The sequence below is a fragment of the Microcebus murinus genome, chromosome 24 (assembly GCF_040939455.1).
Source record: "Microcebus murinus isolate Inina chromosome 24, M.murinus_Inina_mat1.0, whole genome shotgun sequence".
Classification (NCBI taxonomy): Eukaryota; Metazoa; Chordata; class Mammalia; order Primates; family Cheirogaleidae; genus Microcebus; species Microcebus murinus.
Genome location: NC_134127.1, coordinates 21343694 through 21355862, shown reverse-complemented (window position 1 = coordinate 21355862; position 12169 = coordinate 21343694).

The following is a 12169-nucleotide window of genomic DNA, read 5'->3' as shown; positions in this document are numbered from 1 at the left end:
CAGTAATAACTTTTATATCTATATTTTCAGAGTAGCATAGCTTAGAAATGAAAAGATGGATTGTATTTTCCCTGAAAGGTATTCCCTTAGACTGAGGATTATACAACCATTGTATTTCCATCAGGGAGACAAGAATGGCTTATTGGTCCTTACCTTGTATATATGGCTTTCTATAAAACTTTTATTGGTTATTGTTTGCAGACACTAAGAACTTTGGGTGCTATGTTCTACTGAGTCCCGGGGTTTGTTGCTAAATGTAATGGCATTTTGTGTCCGGGTTTGAAAACACAAAGCAGAGAGGAGATGCAGCAACTGGAAAAGTACAGCAATAGCTGGTCCAAGAGGGCAGAGGGACAAACAGGAGGGAGACACAGATAGGGGAGCAAATCCAAGCGGGGAGGAGTAGCCAAATCCGGAAAGTGAACCCAGGAGCCGATTACTGGAAGAGTAGAAGCCGGAGGTGCAGTCCCCGCACACACCTGTGAGTAGCACAAACAGTTGGCGTCATCTGGCGTGGAGGCTGATGAGAGGCAGGTGGTCGGGGACCCATGATGAGGTGTGCTGTGTCCTAGGAGGACATCTCGGAAAGCCAGCGAGCCCACACCAGATACTGTTACCAGATACCAGTGGATTCAACCGAACGGAGATACGTCCAGTCTCTGGGGTGAAAAGCACTGTGCCAGTTGCACTCCGCGAGTAGTCAATAACCTGCCTCAACTCATATCCTTTTCCCCGCCTTTCCTCCACAGCCTTGGCATTGACGGCGCTTAATTCGATCCAGCTGTAAATAGTTGAAAACCTCAGTTGCCGAGTTCCAATCTGATTAAGTGCGGTGTACCAAGAGCCCCGGCTCTGTTACCTGGTTACAGCTTAGATTGGCATCCAAAGCCCAGCACCTGACTCCCGGGCTCACATCCTACTTCTTGCCTGGAAAACCCTACTTCTTACACGTGTTTGTGTGTGTGTGTGTGGGGGGGTGATGTGTTGTAATTTTTCCTTTTTTTAAATTGTAAAAAACATAACATTCAATTTACCATCTTAATCATTTTTTAAGTATATAGTTATAAGCATAGTCGCATTGTTCCATAACAGATCTCTAGAACTTTATCTTGCAAAACCAAAACTCTATACCCATTAAAACTGATTCTTCTGCCCCCTTTCACAGCCCTTGTGAACTGTCTTTTTATTAATACTTCCTGCTGCTATGATTTTGACTACTTTGGACACTTCATATGAATGGAACACACACAATTTGCCCTTTTGTGACTGGCTTATTTTGTTTAGTGTAATATTTCTGCGGTTCATCCATGTAGCATGTGACAAAATGTTCTTCCTTTTTAAGGCTGCATAACATGCCACTGTATGGATGTACCACATTTGTTTACCCATTCATCTGTTGATGGACATTTGAGTTTCTTCTACCTCTTGGCTATTGTGAATAATGCTGAGATGAATACGATTGTGCTGCTTCTAACTTTTTAAGAACTGAAACTGCCATGGTAACTAGAGGTCTAGCAGTCTAGGGAGTGTTGATGGAAACTGAGGCAGAAAGTTGGTGTTAGCCAATAGCAGCCTAAATATCTCAGGGAGCAGATTGTGTGGGAGAATTCTTGGCTTACATGCCTGAATACTTGTACATCTTAGCTTAGAAAAAACAATTTAGCTTTCAGCATGACTTCTTTGGTTTATAGAAAGGCAATGTCTTAATTGATTCTTGCTGCTATAACAAAATAACTTAGACTGGATAATTATAAACAATAGAATTGTATTGCTCACAGGTCTGGAGGCTGGGAAGTCCAAGATCAAGGCACCAGCAGATTCAATGTCTGCTTAAAAAATGGCACCTTCTTGCTTTGTCCTCACGGTGAGAAGCACCAGGAAACTTCCTCGAGCCTCTTTTATCAGGGCACAAATCTCATTCGTGAGGATGGAGGCCTCATGACTTAACCACTTCTCAAAATCCCCACCTCCTAATACTATCACATAGAGAATTAGGTTCCAACATATGAATTTGGGGGGGGAGGGATGCCGGCATTTAGATCATAGCAGATAATCTTGTGGCAAAGGGCTAGATATTTTTTTTTCAATGATCCAATGATATCACATTGCTCACATCTCCATAGTCCTCATAGATTACTGACAGATTTTGTAAGAATTGTCATCATTCACTTCCAATGTGGAGACGTGTGTTCTGTCAAACTGCCTCAGGGATGGAGGGGAGGAAAGAGACTCTGAGGTCTACTGTAAGGACATTTAGTCCTAACACTACCACTGTTTTTAAACTTGGGTAAATCACTTAAATTCTTTAAATTTTAGCTTTCTCATTTGTCCAGTGAAGAAGATAGAATTTATACATTTTCAGTGAGAATTTAATGAGAATAATTGGAAATTGTAAAAGAAGTTTTAGATAAATGTTGACTAATGGTATTCATTAAAACTAATGTCTTAATGAATATCATGGAATAGCATCTCTAATAAGTTTTTGATTCAACTTCTCTTTTCTGCTGCTTTCTTTGTCTTTAAAACTCTGTGCAAGTTTCTTTATCAGGTCTCCTTAAGGGCTCTGAAGGGTAAATTTTCTCCTATCCATCATAGTAGAAAAACACCTGTGTCTCCTCTGGGGTTTATAGATACCATGAAAACAGAAATAGTTTCTCAAGATTTATTAACTAAGGAGAGCATTTGTGGGGTGTGCCAGAGATTGCTAGTTTTCCAGGGATGTCCATTCCCCTCACTCCTTCCTTAAAAACAAAACTGTCTATTTTTTACCTGGAATAAGGACTAGATTTCCCAGTCTCCCTTGTGGCTGGACGTGAACAGGGGCTGAGCCCTGGCCAATTGCAATGATATCTGTCCACATATTTTTTTAAGTAAAAAGATTTAAAATGGCTAATACAGTTAATTAATTGGGCCCTTTCAAAATAATTGGAGGAGGGGGTGGCAGGAGTTCCAGAACACTTTGTTATTGCTGTAGACCATCTTAGAGCGTGAAGGAGAAGCCAAGTCACGATCCAGAGTCCCCGATGACTGTGGGGTGATCAAATCAGCTCCATGTGTCACTCATGTGCCAGAGAAATGAAGTTCTTTCTTATTTATGCCACTGTGGCTTTGGATTTTCTGCCACTCAGAAGCGAATGAAATCCCAACTGATACAAGATGATCAGCACCACGATTATTCTTCACATGGCATTTTTCAATACACTACTTGAAAGAAATCCAGGCCATATATTATTTTCTGTGCCAAGCACATCCTAAAACATAGAAAGCGTTCGAAAGTTGATGTGGCAGAGACTGTTGGCTTTTCCAAGAAACAGAAACCATGAGAATATTTAAACAGAGAGATTTCAGTGCAGGGGATTGGTTACCCAGAGGACGAAAAAGCCAAACAGAGGACAGTGAGTTCACCTAGAAATTATCAACCACTGCTAGGCTGAATGGGACAGAAAGAAGAGGTGGTACAGATTGCATTATTGTTTCTAATTATTCACTGCCCAGTAAGAGGATTAGACACCCTGCTTCATTGATATGTGGCTTGCTTTGGCTAAAAAAATGTGGGCAGAAGTGATACACACTACTTCTAAGTTGAATCACTGATATATGAGTAAGGCAACTGGTATCTACAAAGGCTCCTGACAGGTAGGCAGCTTGGACTTGGCATCAGGATTCAATTCCTGGCTCTGCTGCTTACTCCCTGATGGGCTTTGGGTCAGTCACTGGGCTTCAGTTTCTTCATTGAGAGCTTCATTGGGCTCAAATGATGATGGATTTATACTGATCTCTTGTCATCTTTTCATACTGCTATAATATGCTATGGATGGACCCTACAATAATAAGCCCTTAAAAAAGATCCCCTTGTTGCCGGGTTGAGTCATGTCCCTTTGATTAAAAACTGTCTTTGTCCTGGTACTAACTCCCTAAGTTGGTTTTTTTCCCTTTAAGAATGAATATTTTGTAAAAAAAATAAATAAATAAATAAATAACAAAACAAAACAATGAATATTTCTTCCATGACCCAAAGCAGTGCAAAATCTACTCATTCCAATTTTTTTATTTTATTTTATTTATTTATTTTTTATTTCGGTCATTCCAATTTTTAACAGAACAATTTCATTGGCTGAAAGCAAAAAGTGCTGTTTTAGGAGAGACTTGGCAGGTGCAGGAGAACATCAACACCTAAGGGCCTTGGATAAATGCAAAGCCTTTTGAATAGCGTTGAATGTTTTGATGGAGAAACTTTGTAAAAGGAACTGCAATGCACCTTTGTGGTCCCCCTTCATCCCTTCCACGCTGCATTTCAGAGCTCCCAGTTGAGCATCTCACCTGCCCTGGCCACCTTCTTCTCCTCTTTTTCCAGAGGAGAAAGATCGTATTTCACTTGAGTTACCCTGACAAGATTTCCTGAGCTAAGAGTACCAAGGACGTGGTTGTGAAGCTTTTGAAATCACCTTATCACTATAAGTTAGTGATGTGCTTAGAAGTCACTCTGCTGGGCATTTCTTCTTATTTTTTGAGACACAGTCTCACTCTGTTGCCCAGGTTAGAGTGCCGTGGTGTCAGCCTAGTTCACAGCAACCTCGAACTCCTGGACTCAAGGGATCCTCCTGGGCCTCTTGAGTAGCTGGGACTACAGGTACGTGCCATCGTGTCCAGCTAATTTTTTCTGTTTTTAGTTATCTAATTGTTTTTCTATTTTTTTAGTAGGGACAGGGTCTCACTCTTGCTCAGGCTGGTCTCAAACTCCTGACCTCAAGCCATCCTCCCACCTCAGCCTCCCAGAGTGCTAGGATTACAGGGGTGAGCCACCACACCCTGACTGAGTTTTCCAATCTTTGCACATGTTATATTGTTCTATTTACTTAGATATCCTTTAATTTCTCCCAAAAATATTCTATCCTTTTTAGTGAAGAAGTCTTATATGCCTCTTGTTAAATTTAATGTGCCCAGTTAAAATTTTTTTCTGTTATTTGTTGTTATATTTATTGAAATACAATGTTATTATTATGGAATCTAGTATCTGAAGCTTTTCTTTTTTGTTCATTTCATAATTTCTAGCTATTCAATTTTATAGCATTTTTCAAAAGCATCAGTCCATGAAAGATGGTCCTTCACCGCAGATAGCTTGGGAAGCGCCTGTCTATAGATACAGAGTCTAGGTCTGGTAAGCGCTTTCAGTTTTCACCATCTTCCAAGTGTTTGGAGAGCAGAAAAGAACCAGAACAGTGTATGCTCAACTCTTTTGGAGAAATGATACGTGGAAGTGGCACCTATCAAAGCTGCTCACATCCCATGGCCATACCTAGCTGCAAGGGAGGCTGAGAAATACACCTTTAGCTGCCTGATGTGAATCCACTAACAGCAATCACTATAAAAAGAAGGGACCATGGACATGGTGGGGGAACTATTAGCAATCTGCCACTGCTGTTCTTTCTGGACACCGAAATGTTAATGCACCCCTCCCTTCCAATGCACAGAACATACACCTCTGTAAGTGAGACACTTCAAAAGCTCATCTAGCTTAATGGCTCGGATCTCAGGTTGATATGAATTCTCCTCCATCAAGTTTGGATGTGGCTTCTCATGCATGCTCTCATAACCCAGAAAACAAAAATCACATCATCTGTATCCCCTTCTGTATATTCAGTATGACATGGTAGACTAGGACCAGGAAAACTGCAACAAAATCCCTTATTTGGAAAAGCAATGAAAAATACAGCAGCCAGTGGTCCTTCCATAATCAAATCTGGAAGGACAGGAATTGTGAAGGCTCCCCCGCCCTAGCAGTGCAGTGATATTTAGGTTGGATTCTGATTCTACTCTCTGGGAAGAACTGTCTTGTCTGTTGTTCTCTGTGGCCTCTAGTATTGCAATGAAATGAACACTAGAGAGTCTGGCTCATTGAAAGTCTGAGTAGATTTTAAGAACTGCTTCCACTTGGTGCAGGATGCACTCAGCTCCTCCCCGAGGGAGACCACCCACATGCTTACACTGCGTCTGGCTCAGAGTTCAGCATCTCAGGTTGATGCACAGTCTTTTCCAAGATGTGCTGGAAGCTTTATAGACTAGGCCAGCACGCAGCACCCACCATTTGCTCTCCTATCTCATCGGCCAGAACTTTTCACGTGGCCATACCTGGCTGCAAGAGTAGGAAATGCAGACTTCAGCTGGGTGGCTTTGTCCTGGGCTAAAACTTAAGGAATCCTCTCACTAAAGATGTAGATAAAGGATACTTGGGAACAGCCAGTCAGTCTCTGTCATACCCAGGCACGGTGTCTCTCTCCTACAACACAAGGGTCCAAAACGCAGAACTCAGTACGTTTCCATGATTTACACAGACATGTAACCACATGCACACTCACATACAGCTTTTGTTGGTGATAACAGATTACTCAGTTTGGGAAAATGAATGGAGTTTTTGTAGCAAATGATTAAAATGATAATGTTAGACCTTTTTAAACAGCTTTATTGTGGTATAATTGATATGCCAAAAACTGCATTTGTTTAATGTATACAATTGGATGCATTTGGACATTGCATACAGCCATGATGCCATCACATCCAGGTAATAAACATATCCATCACCTGCAAAAGTATCCTTGCGTCCCTTTGCTTATTTTATGTGTGTATGGAGTAAGAACAGTTATCCTGATATCTACCCTCTTAACAAATTTTTAAGTACACAACACGGTATTATTGACTATAGATACACTGTTGGGTGCCTATAATTAATAGGCACACATTTATTGGGTGCTTCCTATGTGCTAGGCAATTTGCTAGATATTGTACATGAATTAACTGATTCAATGCTTATAGCAGCCCTATAAACAGTAGGTACTGTTTTTATTTTGTTTTCCATTTTATAGATAAGGAAGTTAAAGTACAGAGAGTTTAAGTTACGTGTGCAACTTAGCTAGTAAGAATAATAACCAGAACAAATACATAGCGCACTTGCTATACGCACTATTACTATTCTAAGTGCTTTATATATGAAAATACCACTTGATTCTCACCTGAACCCTGTGTGACTGATAATAGCATGGTCCCCATTTACAGATGAATAAATTGAGGCCCAGGGAGGTTTAGAAACTTGCTCAAGGTTACTCAGCAAGTAAGTAGCAAGGATTTAAATCTGGACAGTTGGGGTACAGGTCCATGCTCCTGAACATTGCACCCTTAAACATTAACATACGCTACGTGAGCGTAAACTGTAAAGTAAATCAGTGTGTCCTATCAAACAAAGGGGTTCTTGCAGAGATTACCTTTGGAGATATCAATATCAGGGATGTATTCATAAAGCCTGGTGAATATCCTGCTACTGCTAGGTCATTATGTGTGTTAGGTTGGTGGAATTGAGTTTCTATGGAATCTATTTGAGTGTATCCATTCACAGCAGGGTGGGAGGACTCCTAGGAGGGAAGGGCTTGAATTACAGCAACCTGAAAATGAAGTGAGACCCTTGCCTGGAAAGTAAACACCAGAATGCTTATTCAAAAAGCAAAGCCTGGATTTGTTAGGCTCTCTCGAGAGATGCCATCATTATGAAAGGCCTTATCCCAGCTGGCTCACTGCGCACAGCAAAGCCTAATGATGCTGGCAGGTCACATAAGCTTGCACTAATGGGCTCATGTTTTATTTATTCAGGTGCTGATTTGACATTGCCCAGCCCCGATGAATCTATGGATTTAGAAATAACTGGGTTCTCTCTATATACTGTGATGTTATCTCCAAAAACGAAGGAAATGAGAAACAGGAAAGGCCTGGATTCCCTGCAGATAGCTCCCATGGTTTACAATAAGAATTCGAATACTACAAAAAGCATTAGGCAACATTTGAAACACAAATCAACAGTGTTTAACATGATATATTGCAAAGAAATTTCTGGCACTGAAAGTCTCTCTTTAAGCAACACTTCCACACAGTGCCAACTAAATAATGTAACAGCATCTGGACTGTTTCTAAATTGAGTATGAAATTATGTATTTCTCCCATGACACAGATGATACCAAAAGGCAACATTTCCTAAAATAAAAAATGAAGGGTAAATTAAGCAGGCTAAGGAAGACTCTCTTGTGCCTTCTTTTTATTTTTAAAACAACTTTTATTATTGGAGTAAAACATACATAGAAGAGTGAAAAGTCATGGGTGTATATTTGAGCACATTTTTATACACACCCATGTAACTACCATGTCAATAAAAAAATCAGAATGCAACCAGGTCCTCAAAACTTTAAAGAGGTCCTTATGCCCTCTTTAAACCCTTCTCCTTAAAATTAATCACTATCCTGACTTTTAAAATATTTTTAAATTTAAAAAATAGCACAGATCTATAAAACATATGTATATAATAAAGAATTATTATAAGGTAAACCTTATAGGTATAATTACCACCTAGGTAAAGGACTAAAACTTAAAACTTGACCAGCCACAATTATGGACTGAATTGTGTTACCCCAATTTTTATATGTTACCCCAAAATATGTATATGTTAAAGCCCTAACCTTCCCCACCCCACAATGTGACTGTCTTTGGAGATAAAGCCTTTAAAGAGGTAATTAAGGTTAAATGAGGCCATAAGAATAGGGCCCTCATTCAATATGTCTGCTGTCTCTATAAGAAGAGGAGGAGATACCAAAACCTTACATTCATGGCCAACTGATTTTCAATGAGTGTCAAAATCCTACAATGGGGGAAAGAATATGACAAACAGTGCTGGGACAAATGAATATCTATATGAAAAAGAATGAATTTGGACCCCTACCTCATACCATATATAAAGATGAGCTCAAAATGGATCATAAACCCAAATGTGAGTGCTAAAACATAACATTATTCAAGGAAAACACAGGAGTAAATATTTGTGACTTTGGATTAGGCAATGATTTTTTTAAGATATGACGCCAAAGTGCAAGTGACAATATAAAAAATAAATAGAATTTCATCAAAATTAAAAACTCTTGTGCATCAAAATGCACCACTATCAACAGAGTGAAAGGCAACCCATAGAATGGGAGAAAATATTAGAAAATCATATATTTGCTAAACGATTAATATCCAGAATATATAAAGAACTCCTACAACTCAACAACAAATAACTCAATTAAACAATGGATAAATGACTTGAACAGATATTTCTCCAAAGGAGATATATAAATGGTCAATAAGCACATGGATAGGTGCTCAAGATCATTAGTCATCAGAGAAATGCAAATCAAAATCACAATAACATATTCACCAGAATGATTATAAGAAAAAAAAAACAGGCAAGTATTGGGGAGTATGTGGAGAAATCTGGACCCTTATTTATTGCTGATGGAATTACTAAATTGTCTAGCCATTGTGGGAAACAGTCTTGGAGTTCCTCAAAATTTTTAAGGCAGAGTTATCTGTGACTCAGAAATTCTGATCCTGGGTATATACTCAAAAGAAAGAAAACATATGTCCACAAAAAAACTTGTACAAATTTGTAAAAATTTTGGCCATTATTTCTGCATTAAATAAGCTGTCTACATCCCCCTTCTCCTACATCCCCCATGTTTTTATTGACCTGTTTGCTAGTGTCCTGTAAGTTTCTCAGGCTGTATTAACTTTTCTTCATTCTTTTTTAGTTTTGCTCATAAGTTTTGATAACTTCCAAATGACTTGTTTTCCAATTCATTGATTCTTTCTTCTGCCTGTTCAAGTCTGATGTTGAAACTTTCTAGTCAATTTTTCAATTCAGTTATTGTATTTTTTAGCTCCAGAGAATCTGTTTGGTTCTCTTCATAATGTCTCTCTCTTTGTGGATATTTTCATTTTGTTCATATGTCATTTTCCTGATTTCCTTTAGTTCTTTGTCCATGTTTTCCTTGAGGTCCGTAAGCATATTTAAGACAGTTGTTTTAAAGCCCTTGTCAAATAAGTCTAATACCTATGTTTCTTCAGGGACAGTTTCTGAAGATTCATTTGCTCCTTTGAATAGGTCATACTGTTTCTTTGTATGTCTTGTGATCTTTGGTTGAAAATTGGACATTTGAGGAAACAGCCACCTTCACCAGTCTTTGTAGGCTGGCTTCTTTTAGGAGAAGACATTCATTGATTAGTTCAACATGAAGGCTTGTCTGAAGTCTTCTTGGGCCTGTTTTGAAGATGTATCTTCCTTGGGAGTGTGTGTATGCTTTTTTCCCTTTTCATTCCCCCATATGCATAGCTACTCTTAAATAGCTAAGAATATCAGCCTTGATTTTTCTCAGGGCCTTTGCTATTCTATCGCATTCCTCAATCAGCGATCTCTTGTCCCAGGTGTCTGTGGGTCTTTAGTCCTCTTATGATTCTCATGAATCATGCCCACTGCTTCCTGCAGCTTGTCCCAGCCAGAGATCTGGGCTGCTTTTGGCTCTCTCAGCTCTTGAGTCAGTCAATACAGAGGCCAATCCCTCAGGCAATCCACAGATAGGCTAGAAAGATACAAATTTGGTTCATGGAAAAGGGTTGAGGACCAGGCCACTACTTTCTCCAGACTGTGTCATACTGGGAAAGGACAAGAGCAAGATAAGTAAAAACACCATGAAATTTCCCTAATGTTTTTTTTTTTGTTTTTTTTTTGAGCCAGAGTCTCGCTTTGTTGTCCAGGCTAGAGTGAGTGCTGTGGCGTCAGCCTAGCTCACAGCAACCTCAAACTCCTGGGCTCAAGCGATCCTTCTGCCTCAGCCTCCCAAGTAGCTGGGACTACAGGCATGCACCACCATGCTTGGCTAATTTTTTTTATATATATTAGTTGGCCAATTAATTTCTTTCTATTTATAGTAGAGACAGGGTCTCGCTCTTGCTCAGGCTGGTTTTGAACTCCTGACCTTGAGCAATCCGCCTGCCTCGGCCTAATGTTTTGAATGTAGCTTTTTCTTGGTTTGGCATTTGCTTGGTTGCTACAGATCATTGGTTGATTTCCAAAAATCCTATAAAGTCATTTAGTTCAGTTTCTTATTGTTTGTTTAATTTGGGGGTGGGGTGGGGTGGGGGGAGAATGAGTATCTGGAGCTTCTCAGTTTGCCATCTTGTTGATATCACTTCTGTCTTTGCACTGTTCATCCCATCTTGGCATCTGCTTCTCTGAGACCACAGATTAATATAGATTTTTAAGTCTCTGAAAGGATTTTGCTTTCTCCCTGATTGCAATTAGAGGTTTGGAGCAGAAGAATGACATGATCTGATTTAAATTTTGACAGGACTTCAGCTGGCTGCTCTCTTGGGAGTGGGCCTGGAAGTGTCAAGGGAAAAAACAAGTAGATCAGTCAAAAGACTATTGCAATAGTCCAGGCAAGAGATAACGGTGGCTGGGACCAGGCTTGTAGCAGCAGATGTCAGATTCTAAATATATTTTACAGGCAGGGTTGATCGAGTCTACTGACAAATAGGAAATTAAGGGTAAAGAGGCAGCTGGGAGATTGGAATTGCAAGGGACTGAAAAGGAGGGTGGGAGGCAATATGCAAATATCAGGAGCTTAGTTTTGGACATAATAATTTTCAAATGCCCATGGGAATTATAAGTGGAAATGTGTGCTTAAAGTTCAAGGAAATCTGTGTGATGGGGAAATAAATTTTGGATAGCATAAGATGGTAATTAAACCTATGAGACTGGATATAATTATGTAAAGAGTGAATGTAGATAGAAAAAAACAATTAGTTCAAGGACAGAGAACTGGGATACTCCAACATTTAGAGTTTAGGGAGTTGAGGAACCAGCAAAGAAATGTTAATGAAGGTAATGTTTAAAGACAGTCAGAAAAATCTTACTTATATAATTTCTTTCTTTGAGAAATCTAACCTATACTAAGTCTAATAATTACAGATTCTATAGTTATTCAGATTATAGACAGATTCTATTCTAATAATTATAGACAGAAGCTTTGTTGTTCATTCACATAGCTAAGTGAGAGTTATTTTAGCAGTTATAGGATTAAAACCCACCAAGTGAATAAATTATAAAAATGCCACTTATATTTAACAGATCTAGGGACATAATTTTCTAGTTATCACAGTAGCCTAAAATTCCATATTGATATTGTGTATAAATTATGCATATGTGCGTTTATGTGTGTACATATGTGTGCATGTATGTGTGTATATTTGTGTGTGTATATACACACATATATGTTCTGTTTGTCTGGAGAACCCTAATATGCACGTATATTTTATA